This window comes from Pygocentrus nattereri, chromosome 16 (assembly GCF_015220715.1).
Source record: "Pygocentrus nattereri isolate fPygNat1 chromosome 16, fPygNat1.pri, whole genome shotgun sequence".
NCBI classification, from domain to species: domain Eukaryota; kingdom Metazoa; phylum Chordata; class Actinopteri; order Characiformes; family Serrasalmidae; genus Pygocentrus; species Pygocentrus nattereri.
The window spans coordinates 17,360,691-17,378,017 of NC_051226.1; the positions used below are offsets into that span (position 1 = coordinate 17,360,691).

At 37.8% G+C, this 17,327-nt stretch overlaps 1 protein-coding gene across 3 annotated transcripts in view; it reads right to left on the reverse strand.

Moving 5' to 3' along the window:
• Window positions 1–11,453, reverse strand: part of arhgap32b (Rho GTPase activating protein 32b) — a 102,886-nt gene extending 91,433 nt beyond the window's left edge. For 2 of the 3 annotated variants that reach the window (XM_017698551.2, XM_017698550.2), the window contains exon 1: window positions 10,935–11,452. The gene's annotated coding sequence lies outside the window, so the exon portion shown is untranslated. Of the gene's footprint in view, window positions 1–10,934 lie in introns of all 3 variants that reach the window. The other variant, XM_017698549.2, reaches the window with a different exon arrangement.
• Between the last annotated feature and the right edge of the window lie 5,874 nt (window positions 11,454–17,327).

Here is a 17,327-nt window from a genome sequence, read left to right on the forward strand (position 1 = left end):
TTTTTCAGGGACATCCCTGCTTATTTCAGCAAGACAATGCCACGCCACATTCTGCACATGTTACAACAGCGTGGTGTTGTAATAAAAGAGTGCAGGTACTAGACTGGCCTGCCTGCAGTCCAGACCTGTCTCCCATTGAAAATGTGTGGCGCATTATGAAGCGCAAAATACGACAACGGAGACCCCGGACTGCTGAGCACCTGAAGTTGTACATCAAGCAAGAATGGGAAAGAATTCCACCTACAAAGCTTCAACAATTAGTGTCATCAGTTCCCAAACACTTATTGAGTGTTGTTAAAAGGAAAGGTGATGTAACAAAGTGGTAAACATGCCCCTGTCCCAAAACAATAAAGTTTATCTGTTTGAACATTAAATATCTTGACTTTGTAGTGCATTCAATTGAATATAGGTTGAAAAGGATTTGCAAATCATTGTATTCTATTTTTTATTTATGTTTTACTCAACGTCCCAACTTCATTGGAATTGGGGTTGTATTTACTTTCTCAATCCACACACTGTGTTCAGAACCTGCTAAGACTGCATAATCCTTTAGGTCATGTCACTGATCAGATATAATGCACAGCTACCCCACTTTTAATAAAAGTAATCAGTAATCTCTAATGGATTTTTTAAAAACAAATCCTAACCATGGGTATCACCTGTAAACATATTTTCTATAGCCATAGCACTGCATTTCTCTAGCCAAATTCTGTCTCACAGCTTCCTCAAATCTTCACTCACAACACATGGGACACAGAGAAAGCAGCCCTGCATATGCATTTCAGTCAAATTAGAAGCAACAGGGAGAATAATAAGCCATAGCTGTCAAGACTGGGATTCAGAGAAGATTCTTAGCTGATGAGTCATTGCTCAAATTGCATCTTCCCACAGCTGGAGGATCAGGCACACAGCTTGTAGCGAATAATGCTGTTTTAGAAAAGCACTGTGAATATGACAAATGCAGAGTTTTTGGCAGCACATTTTACAGACTAATTACATGGACTGAACTTCAGGTTTATACATTTTTGTTAGCTTCTAATATTTATAAATAATCCATTAGATTTTTCAAGACTGAAATCTGATAGGAAACCAGGTCTGTCCAAGTGCAGTCAGCATCAATAGATTCACCAGCACTTAAAGAACTGGACAAGAAGAGTGATTTTAAGAATTTGAAAGCAATTGAAATTCCTTAAGGATTACTAAATGACATCAAAACACCACAAACCATTTAACTTGACATAGAACTATATAAAAGTCACTTATGTACACAGAACTAGAAATGTCCAGTGGGAAAACACTAGTGTGCCAAAATTTCATTCAATGACATTAAAATAGTGCAGAAGTTGTTTTCCCCCCCGAGAAAACCAGCATATCCACTTTTTTTTTTTAGCTTGAAGCTTGCTGTGGTTGTGTTGTATACAACCCATGCCTATTTGCCTGCTTTTGATTGGTCTAACTCATCTACAGGCAGTTCACAAGCTCCATGTCATTAGGTTAGGCTTCCCCACTTAAAAATTATGACTACTTTGTCGATCATACAAGCAATTAAGATTTTAGCTTTTGGGATTTGCATTTCTGCAAGATTGTATTTCTTGACATTTCAATATAAATAATTAAGCTTTCAGCATGATTTTACAACTAAATCTGTGAAATCTAAAAACTGTGAAGGAAAAAAAAAATCTTTAGAATAGGATGCAGCCCCCAGCCCAATTAGCATAACAATTACAACTACAGTTAGCTAGCAGGCTGAGTGTCTCCATCGGCAAGCACATCAAACACACGGCTGCTCTATCTTAGCAAACTTTAGTAACAAAAGACCAAAGTTACACAGAAAGCTTGTGTTTTTATGGTGCACTATAAAACTCTCCAAAACAGTCGTTTCATTTTTTTTGTACTAGTGAGGCCCCATTAATTTTTTTTTTCACCAAATTCATTTCTTACTTTTTCCACTTTTACTTATTTTACCTTAGATTTATTTTTTCTGACATCTAAATGTTTACATTTTTGCCTCCTTGGAGGGCAATACTGGTGATATAGGTTAAAGAGCACAGCTGCATTTCTATAAGACAGAAAGAACAGTAATGAAGAAAAATTGTAAGGTCAAAATAACTGAAATCAAGAGTGGTACACAAGAATAAACTGTGCAAACTTTAATTCTTCTAAAACTTCTAATCAATATCCTTTGAAGTTGAACCATGCAGCTATAACCCGAGTTTATACAGTACCTATTGCTTTGATGGTTTTGATGTTTCTGTTGGCTACTGCTTCAACATACTGTAGGTCTGCTAACCCATGGGAACAAAACCACCCTGCTACATTCACATAGTGAACATATTTAGCCAGGTAAGTACACATTATTACAACCCTCACTACAAGAAACTCAAAGTAGATGTGTGAAAAACAGTCAATGAAGGACTTCTAAAATTGTAATTCTGGGCTATTTATAGGGAAAATATGTTTTCAAGTGTGAATTACAAGAACTCTACAATTCAGAACAAGGAACCGCAGAGCCAAGTGTTGACATCTAAACCAAAACGTCCTTGGATTTATTCATTTATGTAGCCAAAACATAAAATCCTTCTGCACATTCATGTTCACCGATACCACGTATTTACACAGAGGCTCCTTTCACACACCATACTGCCAACTGAATCTTGAATGAAGACTCCAATTGTCAATGCATTCTCATTATGCCTCTATTGTAGGAATTCCCTGGCTGTTCTCCAACAACATCTCTCAATGCAAGAATTGTTAGGGTGCAAAGAATCCAATAGGGAATTCCAAAACATCTCCTCATGCTGATGTGTGGTAGAGGCCAATGGAAATGCTTTTCATGCTCTGCACAATTCGGAGCATCAGTTCGTGTGTGGGGTTGAGGGAGGGCTCCTGTAATTAATGGACATGCAGACTGGAATGACAAAGCCCTCATTGCTATACAAAGCATCCTCAGCATTCAAAGCTTTGGGTTAGAGGTCACCCCAGGCTTTGTGCATGGCATCAATGGTTGTTGAAAAGACAATGAACCCTTTGATATAAGCATAAATTTTTCACAGTTGAGAGGGTGAATTTAAGCTTGGATTAGTTTGGCAAATGTAGCAACACATAAAAAGAAGAAGAAATGTTGATTTGGAGAATCTGGGCAAGTGTTAAAGCTTATTCATTCTCCTGACAAGCAGACATTGAAGATAAATGCGTTGCTCCACTGGGACTAAACTTATCAACCTTAATAAAAATGTTGAAAAGGTCTCTCAAGCCTTACTACACACAAAAACAAAATGTGTCAGATCTGCTAATTGCAAAAGGAGCTTGAAACAAATAATGATCCAAGAAGTTCAAACTAAGACTACCTCAACTCTGCCTGTCTTCAAAATGGATAGCCAGTTAAAAGACTTACTACCCTATTTTGACCACAGGTCTGACATCTGTTAAAGAATATTAAAGTAAGGTACAGAGAATGTTGTTCTCATCGTTGTAAGGACAACGTTACCGGAAAGTCCGATACATCCAACTGAACGGCACCAAACAAAAAACAGTTTAACTGCTGACACAACATACCTCCCTGGAAGGGAAGCAAAGGACAGATGAAACACAGCACAGCATGCAAATACTTGCACCTGAAGGTGAGTAAGCAGTCATTGCACAACACTTCTCTGACTCTCTCTTCTCCTTGCTCCAGCAGCTTATTTGGTCAGGCTGCAATGCGACGGGCTGAGTGAAACACAATAAATCTGCCCTGCCCAAACTACCCCAGGGCTCAAGCTCAATTCAGCTTCTCCAAAAGCAATCTCACAGTCCAAGTAATGCATCTCTTCCACTCAATACAGCATGCAGGAAACCATCAAACATACCAAAGCTGAGTTGAATCAAAAGCATTATTCAAGCGCAAGGTTTACCAAAATCTGATTAACATCTGAGCAGAGAACCTCTATAAGGTTACATAAAAGACTACTTTCTTCTCCATCAACACTATAAACAATGACTAGGGCTACAAATGTAGGCAACTGAACTTCTGTAGTAGTGCGACACTAAGAGGCAAACTTCCCAGCTTCAAGAAAAATGTTAAGACTTGCACAGAAATGTGAGATGCAAATAAACTTGTAATCAAATACAGGCTTCTCTGAAACCAAGTGAAGTGCCCGCTTCAGCATGTGCAATAATGAGTTTGAACAAGTGTTTGAACAATGCTATTGGTTAAAAAAGTTCATCTAATTAATAATAATTGACCATAAGCAACACTTCCAATTTAAATAGGCCAGTTAATCATTCAGTTTGAGGTACGATTATGAATCTTACTCATGGGGGCACTGCAGCAACTGGTTCTGCTAGACAGGCCTACTAAAACAAAGCTCATATCTAAAAAGAGTGGCATTCCTGATCGAGAAGGTGATGGCACAAAAACAGCAATCTACCACATCTAAATCAAACATCTGCAAGTGGGGAGACAGTTTATCCATATTCTCCAAGAGAAAGTGTGAAGCATGGTGGCCTGCAGGAATCTCACATGGGTGTGCAAATATTTACATAAGGATGAGGCGGACAACAACAGAATTGCTGATCATTTTCACTTAGGCAAGTAAAGAGTGGTAAATGTAACTTAAGAATATAGAATATAGCCCATCATTATATATTCCAGTTATCCATCCATCCATTTTCTAAGCCGCTTCTCCCTCAGGGTCACGGGGAGGGTGGGGGGGTAGGGGGTGCTGGAGCCCATCCCAGCATCCATCGGGCAGAAGGCAGGATACACCCTCGACAGGTCGCCAGTCCATCGCAGGGCAGACAGACATACACAATCACTCACACACTCACACCAAGGGGCAATGTAGCATGTCCAATTGGCCTGACTGCATGTTTTTGGACTGTGGGAGGAGACCGGAGAACCCGGAGGAAACCAACACCGACACGGGGAGAACATGCAAACTCCACACAGAGAGGACCCTGGTCACCCGGCCGGGGAATTGAACCCAGGCCCTCCTCACTGTAAGGTGACCGCGCTACCCACCACGCTTCACCAACTTTTTAGTTTAGTTGTCAGCCATTTGGTTTGTACAAAACCAGGTTCTTATTGAGGGTATATTTAATATGGTTTTAGGCTGATTACTACACATACACTCTTACGCATGATACCACATATCAGTACTTAACAAGAAAAGTATTTAACAACAGCTTTGAACTTGGCTCAACCAATCAGATTTCAGAACTGAAGTCAGTAACTTCATGTGATTAACGAAGTGAGTAACGATCATGTGAATGTCGGTTATGGGTCAAATGATGTACAAAATGTACATCTTTAAATTAAACAGAAATAGGCTGCATGGAAGCAGGGAATTTTTGCATGGAATTTTTGTACCTCTTCATAACCATCAAGACTTCTGTAATACAGTAATTTAGAGCGCTGAGACAAAAAACGTTACTTTATGTTCACAACAATAACTAAGTTTAGAGAAGAACGGCCCAACATGCAACAGCCCAGCATGAAAGTGGATCTCTGTTGTTATGGGTGTGTGAGCTACAGCGGCACAGGAAATTTCAAAATTGACAGCAAGATGAATGCAGCAGATTATCTGAAAATCTTAGAGGAAATTTGGCATGCTTTAGCCTGGAAGCTGCACATGGGGCACATTTGGACTTTCCAAACAATGCCAAGCTCACTGACTTCAAAACCATAGCTTAAAAACATTCATTAAAAGGCATCGTTCAAGGTATCGCTAACTACTATTATTCATTTTGAATAATATAATAAAAATGATTGATTAATGACTATTATAATGAACACTGATGTGACGGTTAGCTTCTTCTGAGCACTACGCCTACACGATTTCTTCTGGTGTTCTGTATGATAACTCATATTTTCTGACAAATTCAGCCAAGGGGTTGTAAACTTATAAGCACAACTGAGAACATAAGAGAAAATAATTCCATGCCTGTGCAAAAATTCCCAATTCACTGGCCTGAAACAAATTTACAATTCAAAGATGCGAGCTTATTATAAGACTGTAAAGTCCTGTTAAGAGAAGGTAAGGCCAAGGGAATTTGTGCGACTTCTCATTCTTATTGCATCCTACACCTTATTAGCTGCTTTTCTTGTTAACGGACCTTCAAAACAAGCACTATCTGTTTAATCTGAAGCAACAGTTAAACGCTGGAAAAAGACTGCTGGCTTTATTCATGTCACCCAAGGTAAATTTGCATAAGCTTATCCTCTGACCAGGATCTAAGGTCAGAAAGGCTGTTTTGATCTCATACAATGCATTTATTCTCTACTGGCCTTACAATTTACTTTGTTTTATAAAACGAAAAGTGTCTATGAACTTTAAACACTATCACAAGGCCAAATATTTCAGATTTTTGTACATTTGACATAGTAGCGCAAAGACCTAGGGGCATTCATCATGCAAACAAGAAAAAATGCAAATAGGGCTGACACAGGAGAACTTCCAAACAAGAGCAAAGCTGATATCTGCAGCTGCACAAATGTTAGGCCACAGTTTGTAAACAACCTTGCAACTTGTTCTTCTTTGACTGCAAAGTGTGCTACAAAATCAGTGCAACACATAGCAGCACTGGCAAAGTTTCCATCAATACAGAATCTGACTATAACCATAGACTGCTCTTAAACCTCATCATATCCACTTTACTTTTTTAAATATATATGTACATACATTATAGATATATTTACACACACACACACACACACACACATACACAGGTCTGCGCATATATATATATATATATATATATATATATATATATATATATATATATATATATATATATATATACACATAACACACACACACACACACACACACACACACATACATATATACATACATATATATATATATATATATATATATATATATATATATATATATTTTTTTTTTTTTTTTATTTTATTTATTTTTTTTTTTTTTATTATACACACCACACACACACACGTACACGTATGTTTTGTGGGCAAAATCTCTGCCAATGCCAAATCTTCAAGTTTCACAAATACAGCTTTAATGAATCCAACTACAATGATCTCATACAATAACTGAGGACTAGAGGCTTTATTAAATTTCATTATAACCACATTAACACTGTTGCTACCATCGTTAACATTACGCTATATAATTCCTAAAAAATCTGTTCCAGGGAAAAAGCATGACCAGTTTTGTAAATATATAAAAACATCATAAAAAGCAGCCAATTAAACTCTGGTTACCAGTGTAACCCACTTATAGCTCCTTACATATAATTGCAAAACAGGCAAAAAACAAGCATGTCATCAAGACAGACATTACTGCAATAACAAGCATTTCACCCACATTCATTAAGAGTGTGCTGACAAAGTCTGTAAGGCGGAGCTTAATGTACTATTCCACATTGACTGCCCAAGCCAAAGAACAGATGAGCTTATGAAAAAGGCTTTGATCTTTCTGCCTGTTGGGGAAAGAGGATCTAACTTCATTCTACAGAAAATGAATCTGGACAGGCAGCTATGGAGCCCTTTGGATCAGGCAGGTTTAAACAAAAACAGGCCATAAAATCACATGTACACCCTGATAAAATGTAATTATAATGATGCCAAGTAGCACATCTCCTAAAACACGTACTATCTTACCAGCTTTAATGTTTATCTGAAAAGCTCAGGCCAGATTTCCAATATTCATTATATTTTGTATGGAAAAATTAGAACTGTCTAAAAAATAAATAGTTTTACACTGGGAGACGCTAATGGGAAAAGATATCCAGCAATGACAAATGTTCTACAACACTGACTGCATGCAAAGGAGTGCAAGCTGATTGCTCAGCCTTACCAAGAAACTATGAAACACCCATACAACACTTTGACTAGGGGGGCACAATATGATATTTAGAAATATCATGATGAATTATATTGCATTACAACACAACATGCCTCTCTGCGCATATAATGTCAGTACTTTGTATGATGTCAGTAAAGAACACTGACCATCTGCATGTCATCCAGAAATTGTGATTAGTCCTGTTTAACTGGCTTTAGAGCAGAAAGCTGAATGTGAAACGCTGAATAAAAATCATTGCATTCAGTTTTGTTTTTCCACAGACTGATAATTAATCAGGTAGAGCAAAGAAAACATTGTGATGCATGTTGTGAACATGGTCTGAAGTTTTGAGATGTTTTTGCCATATCATCCACCTGTAATTTTGATTTTTGCTGCATAAAAACACAAACTAACCTAGTACACAAAAGGTGGCTGTAAAAGCATCAAGAATAATGCTGTCGTTTCTGAGAGAAAATGAATAAATCAGTGGCTCTTCACTCAGTTTTCATTCTCAGTTTTCCTATTTCTATTAGTACATTGGCATCATGCCTTTCTGTGTCAAGAGTGCGAATAAAAGAGAAATGACACTTTTCACATTTTCAAGTTTAGCCTGTCACAGTATTTGACAGATAGGATATTTTCTTCATAAATCTCTCAGCCATGTGGCAATAAAGAAAAAGAGGGCATAACAACATGTGTCATTGATGGGCAGGGCATTTTATGTCATTATACACACCTTTCAGACACAGAATTAGGACGCTTCTAGCGCTAACATTTCAGTATTATAAATGTGCTATTTACAGTGCTTTGTCTACAGGTATTTTGAAAGCTGATGCCATGATAAATTTTGTCTGGGAAAGCATGCAACAATTGTGGACATGGTTCTGCCAATGCAATTTAAGTGAAGAGCTCTTTACAAAGGTTCAGAGCATGTACAAAAAACAGAGCTATGCTGTTTGTTGGTGAACAAGGTGAATCTCAGACTAACATGCTTTGTTGTCCAGGGAAAGACCATTTTCTCTGGGGATTGTGAATATTTTCATTACACTGTGAGGCAGCTTGGTTCCTGTCTTTGAAATATTGATGCAGGAGCACAAAGTGCTTTGGCACACAGATGGAGATGGCAAGACCTGAGCAGTGGTTTGTGGGGCTGCATGGCTCAGATTGGCTCAACATTAAATGCAGTCAAACGGCTGTCTGAGATGATGCTGAGACAGGTTTATTAGTTAAAGATTAATGATGATGATCTTTGAAATGATGTTTGAAAATGATAGGACTCTTACTTATACTTAAGTACATTTGTGAGGTAGAAATGTTTTACTCAGTGAAATGTTTCTCATTCATATTCCTAAACATTTCACTGCATTCTGTTCTGATGGGATTACACTTGAACTGCTTTGCTCTCTCACACCTCTCACTTTTGAGTTCTCATTTTATTTTACACCAAAAGCATCCATAAAACAGCGGAATAGCACCTAACAACCTGCAATCTTCATGCTGGCTGACATATATAATCCCAGTGCAGATCTCAGTCACTCAGAACCTGAGTAGTTTTAGACCATTACTTGACCCACTCAACTGATTTACTGGTTGGCTCATCATCGTACTCTACCTACCCATATGGTAACATGCTCATAGTTCTGTCATAGCATCATTAAATGTTTTCATTAGGGCTTGGAAATGTTTCCTTGATTTTGGCTGATCTGTAGCTTATGGTCTTTACTAAATATGTTTGCAGAGCTGACTAGCATGGAGGATCTACATAAACAGATCACATAAGAACAAAATCAAGAAACCAGACATGAAGGTTTCATCAGCTATTCAGACGCAGCTCTAGCTAAACAGCATGTATGAAGCATTGCAATGAGAGTGTGCATAAACATTAAGCTCCTTTTAGAATGGGATAAAACTTTCGACGTTATTTAGTGGATTTATCAAAAGTTGGAAACAGCTAACTAACTCTTCACAAACACCCCTTAGGCGCCAAGACGAAACCGATGCGCCCTTTAAGGAGGAATGTACAAAGGAATAAGAAGCTGGTGAGTATGCAGCAAATCTCAGCATTGTAGTTACGTATGCAATTACACTGCCATTAGCAATCAACAAAACAAATGATTTAATTTTGATTTGATTCAAACATTTGTGTGTTAAACATATCTGGAATCTACAAGTCAAACTGCTCATACTACACAGATGGTGTAGTAAAGTATGCTAAATAGTAATGTTACAAAACAGTGCAAATTAGAGCTGGGCAATGCAACAATATGTATCTTTACTGTGATAAATTATATCACAATGCCATAATATGCTTTTCTGAGCATATGGTGGATATCATCAGCTGAAAACACTTCCCAGCTGAATTTTGATGAAAAACTGTGTATAATTAGTCCTGTTTAACGGGATGTAGTGCAGTACAGCGTGTGACATGTTGAATACAATCAATCAGATTCACAGTTCTTGACAGTATTTTAAAAAGGTGGCACTGCCTTAGCTGCTATAAGTTAGCAAATGTCAGAAATATAAATATAGTGAAATATCGTGTAGTGTAAAAAAGCTTCCTGAAGTATGACCATGATACATTCTGCCACATCGCACAAGCTCTAGCGCAAATAAGCTCTCATAAGCCACAGAAATGAGTCACTGATATCATCACTGACGGCAGTTCCATGCTAGACAGTAGCTAAACGATTTTTTTCGGCTCTGTATTAAAATCGCTAGGTTACATCCTTAGGGGGTAATGTTATTATTCAAAACACAGAGTAGCTACCGTTAGGCCAGTCACAGGAGATGTTAGCTAACGGTTACCTGCCAACTTTTTCATTCAGCAATTCAGAACCGAAGAATACACGTTTACATTCATTAGGTCTGGACAGACTGACTCATCGACGTGAACCAGAGACAAGCAGCAGCACCAGCACCACCACCAGTCGAAGCTAGCTAGAACCTTCTTATCTAACTAACTAGGCAAATTACACCAACATGACCAGCGTCTCTTATGAAAAGTAGACAGTCTAGTTTGAATTTAAATGGTCGTACAAGCTCGTCTGAATCAAGTACGGCTATTCCAGAGAGAAACGAGGCGAGACAGAGACAGCCAGCGTTAAATAAAGTCGCTATTCGCTAACCTAGCCTACTTACCGGTGTCCTATCAGAGGGGAATTTCGATGTGACTGTCGCCTAGCAGTGCTGCTCCTCCGTCTGGTGCCGGTGGTCTTCCACAGACTCTGCACAAACCCAGCCGAGGAACCCGCCACACCACAGTCTCATAGTAGATCAATATAATTAATAAAACCCAATCTAGACCGGTTCCTGTCGCCAAAGTATCACATGCAGAGGTAAAAATAATCAGGTCAAAAATAATATCCGCGTGGAAATCGTTTCGTGGCTAGTGCCGAGCCGCTAGAGCAGACAGACTGGCTAGCTTTGTGGTTAGCTTCCACCAGACAGCTGTTTGTGCTGGGCTTCCTGTGGTGTCTACGTGCGGAGAGCTTTGAATTAACTTTCAGAAATGACAGCCTGTACCTCCCTGTTTCTTCGCCGGGGTGTATATTTTTCCTTCAATACACAAACGCGGCTCGCATAAACCAGCGCCGTGGTCAGGAACAGTCCGCGCGGAGCCACGCGCACCGCCACTCGCAGCGGAGACTTTCCCCTCAACATTCGAAATCGTGAGCGCGCAGGAGGGGGGCAAACTGTGCGCGCCGCCGACGTGACGTGAGCGCGCAGGGTGATTAGAATGGCGCAGATGTCCGTACAGTGGCGCTCATCGGGACGCGTTATTTTTAGCGCGCCGTGCAGCCCCAAGCCGAGGCAAAGCATGTCTAATCTGAACACTTTCTCTGCGCGGAATTATGGGACACGGAGCCATCATAATTAGGCGGGAACAACAGCTGTTTATAGTTTGCTATATATACCTGTTATATACCTTTTAATGATTATTACACTATGTGTACAGTTTAGAGGTCAGGGATGACGAGAGTGTCTAAATATAACACATATGAGTTAGTAACAGTTAAATATATTGAAATAGATAAGCTTCACTTTTCTGAATTGCGCTACTCTGAGTAGGGAGGGGATTTCATTCTGTTCATTCTGATTTAAAGGTCATTTTCTGAGAGTGCGGATGTTCAGATAAGAGCTTTACTGAGAGAAAGAGCAATGTGCACTTAATACACTTGAATTATTTGCTCAGTCAGACATTTTAAAGGCCGGCTTCCCAGACAAGGATTAAAGGGCAGCACCACAAATTTTTCCAAATGTCTGAATAATTAAGCTATTAAGATGTGAAATACACCGTTCTAGAGGAACTTAACTCTACCAACTCTGAAATGTCCACAGTGGTTGTGATAGGAACCATCCATCTGAAAAGTTGAATGCTTCTAAAAGCTCCTTCACAAAAAGCTATTACACAGTTTGGTTTATGAATATGCTGCCTGATGCCTGAGACATTGTTTTAGATAGTTTTGTGATAAAGTGTTGGCCTAAAACATCTTGTTAATCCATTTCTTTTAATCCTTTTATGGCAGAGGGGTACATGCAGGGCGCTGTGAAACAAAACCAAAGAAAGCGTTGTTCAGATTTACCACAGTTTTACCATCACTAACATTCAGTTTAAAAACTCTGAAGATTTGTAGCTTCACAGTGGTTTTGGATAGTGAATAATTAAATGGCTATATTTGTGTTGTAGACATTGTGACCTGTAGTTCCTATCCCTGCCATGGTAAGGACATCTGACAACTGTGAATGACTTTGTTTACATCTCAAAGACGGAATGCAAAAAATTTGTGAATTCGGTGGAATTTCCCTTTAAATCCACGCCTGTGTTCTCCTTTCAGTGGTGAATCTCCATTCAGACTGTTGTGAATTCTCAGACTAGGCCTAATCCCTGTAATATAAATCCACCCTAAGACTGCAATATCTTAAGTGGTACAGATGACACTCCTAAAAAACGCTGAATCTTTATTATTCCTCAGGAGCATTTAGCCTCAGTATTGGTGATGAAACACCTCCTTAAAAGGCAGAAAATGATCAACTATGAATTATTATAAAGAATATCATAATGAATGATTATAAAGGCTCACACGCATAAGCTTCTGTTTTGATTCTTTTATTATATCAAAATACAAAACATTTCTGAAGCAGAGTAAAGTTTACATGACACTATAGCATCTGAGCATGTCATCTCAATGAGCTTTGGAGCAGGTGAAATAAAGGTAAACTCAGCATTTCTGAAGTAATAGCTCTTTCTTTATCAGGGCTGCAAGTTTCAAATTACATGCCACGGTATGAAATTATAAGTCAATATGACTGACCAAAGTGACATTCCCACAGTCTGAGTCACTCCAGGCTACTGCTGCACTGACACAGCTGACTTAAAATACATGAGCTTTCATTTTTGACAAAGGGGGCATTTCAATGACGAAACCTTTCATTCTTCACATTTTTGCCTTTTTTTAACTGTTTTCACTAACCAAAAGGAAGTGGAGAAAGAATGGTTACAGAAATGGGCTTTTGCCCTGACCTTAATCCACTGACTTTGTCAGCCTGACCAGAACAACAGGTGGAAAAAAAGTTGAAATATGCCGCTCAAAGTATAACAAAAGGCAAATCTTTGCAGTCTAAGCAGCTCCTCAGCATTTTGTTTACCATATATCAACTTTTCTTCATTTAGATTGTAATGAAAAGGAATTAGCATATGTATTCTTACATAATGTGTTCAAATTAATATGGATAATAAGAAAAGGTCTTACTTTACTACCAAAATAACAAAGTTTTATTGAACAAATGTTAGGCCTAGATATAATAAGCTATAATGAAGGGAAAACCTAGGCTGATATGTATGTATTTGTGAATGTACATGCAGTTTGTTTTATACGGTGGTCATGGTCAACCATGTGCCACAAATATTTTGAAATATACTCAGTAACTTTTGTTTGAAATTCAATTTGATACCTGTAATATCTGAAAGTATCAAAACAGTGAAACCTGGCCATTTTGTAGTCTTGAGGTGTGCATAAGGGTCAATTTATTTTTCTTGAATTCTTTATATTAGGAGATATGGGATGTAAAGCTTTTGAGTGAGAATTTTGGCTGGAGCTTACATCACAAATGTAAATACTACAATAGATCAAGAGTAAACACTCACTGTTACTGCAGTTAAAATGTGCATGAAGGAATGACTCAAACAAATGTTGTGTTGGACCAAACAAAAAGCACAGAAAGTCCTAGAGAACTGGTTAATAAACAGCAAACACTGCAAGAAAAACAAAAGCCATTCTTTTTCTCTCTCTTTCTCTGTCTTGCATAATCTGCAACACAAACATGATTTATTCTTATTATCAGGCCTACACAGAGTATGTGTTCTATTTGTCACTGACAGGCTTGTTTGCAAGTACCATATCTTCTTTCTTGCTTTCATAGCACATTTGTTACATGTAATTTCTAAGACTGCAGTAACAGAAGTTTCTCTTTCGTATTAAATATCATTCACAAATACTCTCAGCTAGGTTTCCGCTTTCATCGGCAGATGTAGGTGTGATGTGTACCACAGGGATATTTCATAAGTGACAGAGTGCTTATAATGGGTGTGAACCAGAATCATCTCTTGTCTAGACCACCGAATGGATCAGAAATAGCACCAAGTCATAATGTGGTCAATGGTATAGCTGAGAAATATGCACCACACTGATGTTTCTAGAAAAGGTTACTGTGAGTTACTACAAAAGCTGTTTGTAACATCTGCTGTATCTCTAATAACCACACTTTCGCTACCACTGCAGCAGGGAAAAAAAACAAAACATACATTTTCTTTCATAAACAACACATCTAACTTGGAATACACTTTCTTGACTTTTTATCGTACAAAAGTAAGATTTTCCCCAATTTTCTTTTAATATGTAGCTATAAATATCTGTCATTTATACATACAGTACACTGCCAAAATATCTCTACTTGTACAGTCTGCTTACTAGAAGAATACATATTACACATATCTTGGACTGTGCTGCTATACATATTGCATGTGCCCCACACCTCCCATCTGTCAAATGCCACTGAAGTCAATGAGACACAGTAATCCTGTGACAGGTCACTGACTTAAACAGCATTATAGGACAGCAATGCATCAACAAAATGTTTGTAATAAAGCAAAGAAAAAACATTCTGCAGGTATATAAACCGGTGAATAGTATGGCCTAACATTACAATGCAAAGAGTGAGACAGTTCACAGTTCAGAGTCTTACACAAATGGGTACTGATGGCACAATAAGTAACTTTATGTTGTTTGGGCCATTTGCAAAGTGTAGAAAAACATAATTGCTATAATGCAGCAAAAAAGGGAGAAGAATGTCTAACATTGTGGTCTAATTTATGCATCACTCTTAAAATACTATTCTGCGATGAAGTAACTCAAAATTAGCCATTCATTTTACCCTCGCATAAGAAAAAACAAAGCGTGTTTATGACATTTGCAAGTACAAATTTACACTTTCAGACACCTGCATTTGTGCATTATCATAATGGGATTCTTATAAGAGACGGATTTCATCTGTACTATAAACATCTCTCAACATATATTGCTAAAAGCAGAGCTGCGTATGAAAATTAACTTAATGAAACGCTACACAATACAAGCGAACGACCTCTCCCCCCTAATAGTAGACAACGCCATCCACTTTGGTTTGTAATGAATCTTTCTTTTTAATCACTGTGTTGACTCTTTAGCTAATTTATAACATCGTCATTCACATTGTATATCTCTCAAAGTGAGGGCCTGCTACATGTTTCACTATACAGACCATAAAATTACTCTTTTATCACTCATCCATCAATATCCACAGTGTGCAACAATATCTCATACACAAAAAATATATATTGCAAGATTTGTTTTCTTTATTTACACCTTTTGACAAAAGTTCTATTGTTTTGTGTTGTGTATGTGTGTCTGCTGTACATTGTTGTCCTGATAATTTCTGTGTATTTCTTGCAAGTGTCATTTTAGGACAGGTTGTCCCATAACCCCTCCCACTTTTTTCTCCACATTGTGCTGATAGTGCCTCCCTCCCTCTCTCTATCTGAAAATGTACATCAAAATAATGAGCAGCATGATACTCCTTTGAATCCCTGATGTTCTTTAAGAGGTCAACTTTTCGAGGAATAGTTCAGCCATGCATGCCGCTGTTGCCAACAACGAATGGAAGCTCATCACCATTTGGCATGAGGTCATTTGCTCATTTGGTGACTATTCACTTTCATCATTAGCAGCATAAGCATTGCTGACTGAACAGGCAATTTGCACGTTTGACATTTGTGTTGATTTCAATAACTAGCCAAGCATTACACCGGTGTGGTTCGTTTTCGAGAAGATATACAAATGGTTTATCGCCATAGGAAAATTTGTACTCTTTATGGATAAAACAAAGCCATAAATATGTCAAGGCAGATGTTATATACTGGCATGATAGATTTTGTTCATGCTACCATTACTGGTAATTGTCATGACTGATGCCATAAGGTAAAGCTTACGTCACATGCTAATTTTTGCTCTTATGAAATCACACATTATTATATCTCTCATGACAATTACTTTAAATGACAACATGCCACTGGACATCTAGCATGACAACATATGAGATCTGCATGGCATGGCTATGTCAACATCATGTAACTGGGTTCAAATAAAGAGTTACTGAGTAACAAAACCTTTTGATACATTTACACTAGTCTTTACTTGCTCAAGCTAAGAAAACATGTATAACCCCAAAGAACAGCATGATTTTTTCTCATGTTTTGCCTTTAAATGTATGTCAGATAAACTAGAACAAAATACATCAAAATGTGGATCAAAATGTTATATGATTAAAAAAAAAACTAAAACTCACAAAATGACTGACTAATATGTCCATTTATCTGCTGTTGAAAATCTTAAATCTACAGTATTTTGATAATATTTTGTAATTTTGTGTTAAATTTGTGGTTGCAAAAACTAACCATAGGCAAAGTTGGCATATTATCTCACCTTCTCTATCATCGCTATAGGTGATCTGACACAAAACAGAACAAAAAAGGAATCTACTGCATTCAGGCAAACCAACAGCAGGCAACTCTGCACTCATATGGAAACACATCTGCTCTGGATAATAACAATTAACAAAACTGCAAAATCATGCAAAACATTTACCTGTTACTCGTTATGTACATCTGTTACAAGAATTTAGCTGTCAAGACCTTGAAAGTGTTGACTAAACATCTGTCATTAACAAAACGATGCTTGCAACAATATTAAAATAGCTTTTAAACATTTCAGTGCCCTGATCTGAAATGAAATGTACATTTGATCACTGAATGTGTTTTAGATGATGCTGAGGTACATTGAAGATAATGTAATTGTAATGCATCCGGTTTAAGCATTCGCTATTATATATATCTATATGTATATGTATATATTATATATACATATATTTATGTGTGTTTGTGTGTGTATATCTTTGTTTAGTGAGGAAAGAAGTGTAGTGTAGATCTAAACTAGACAT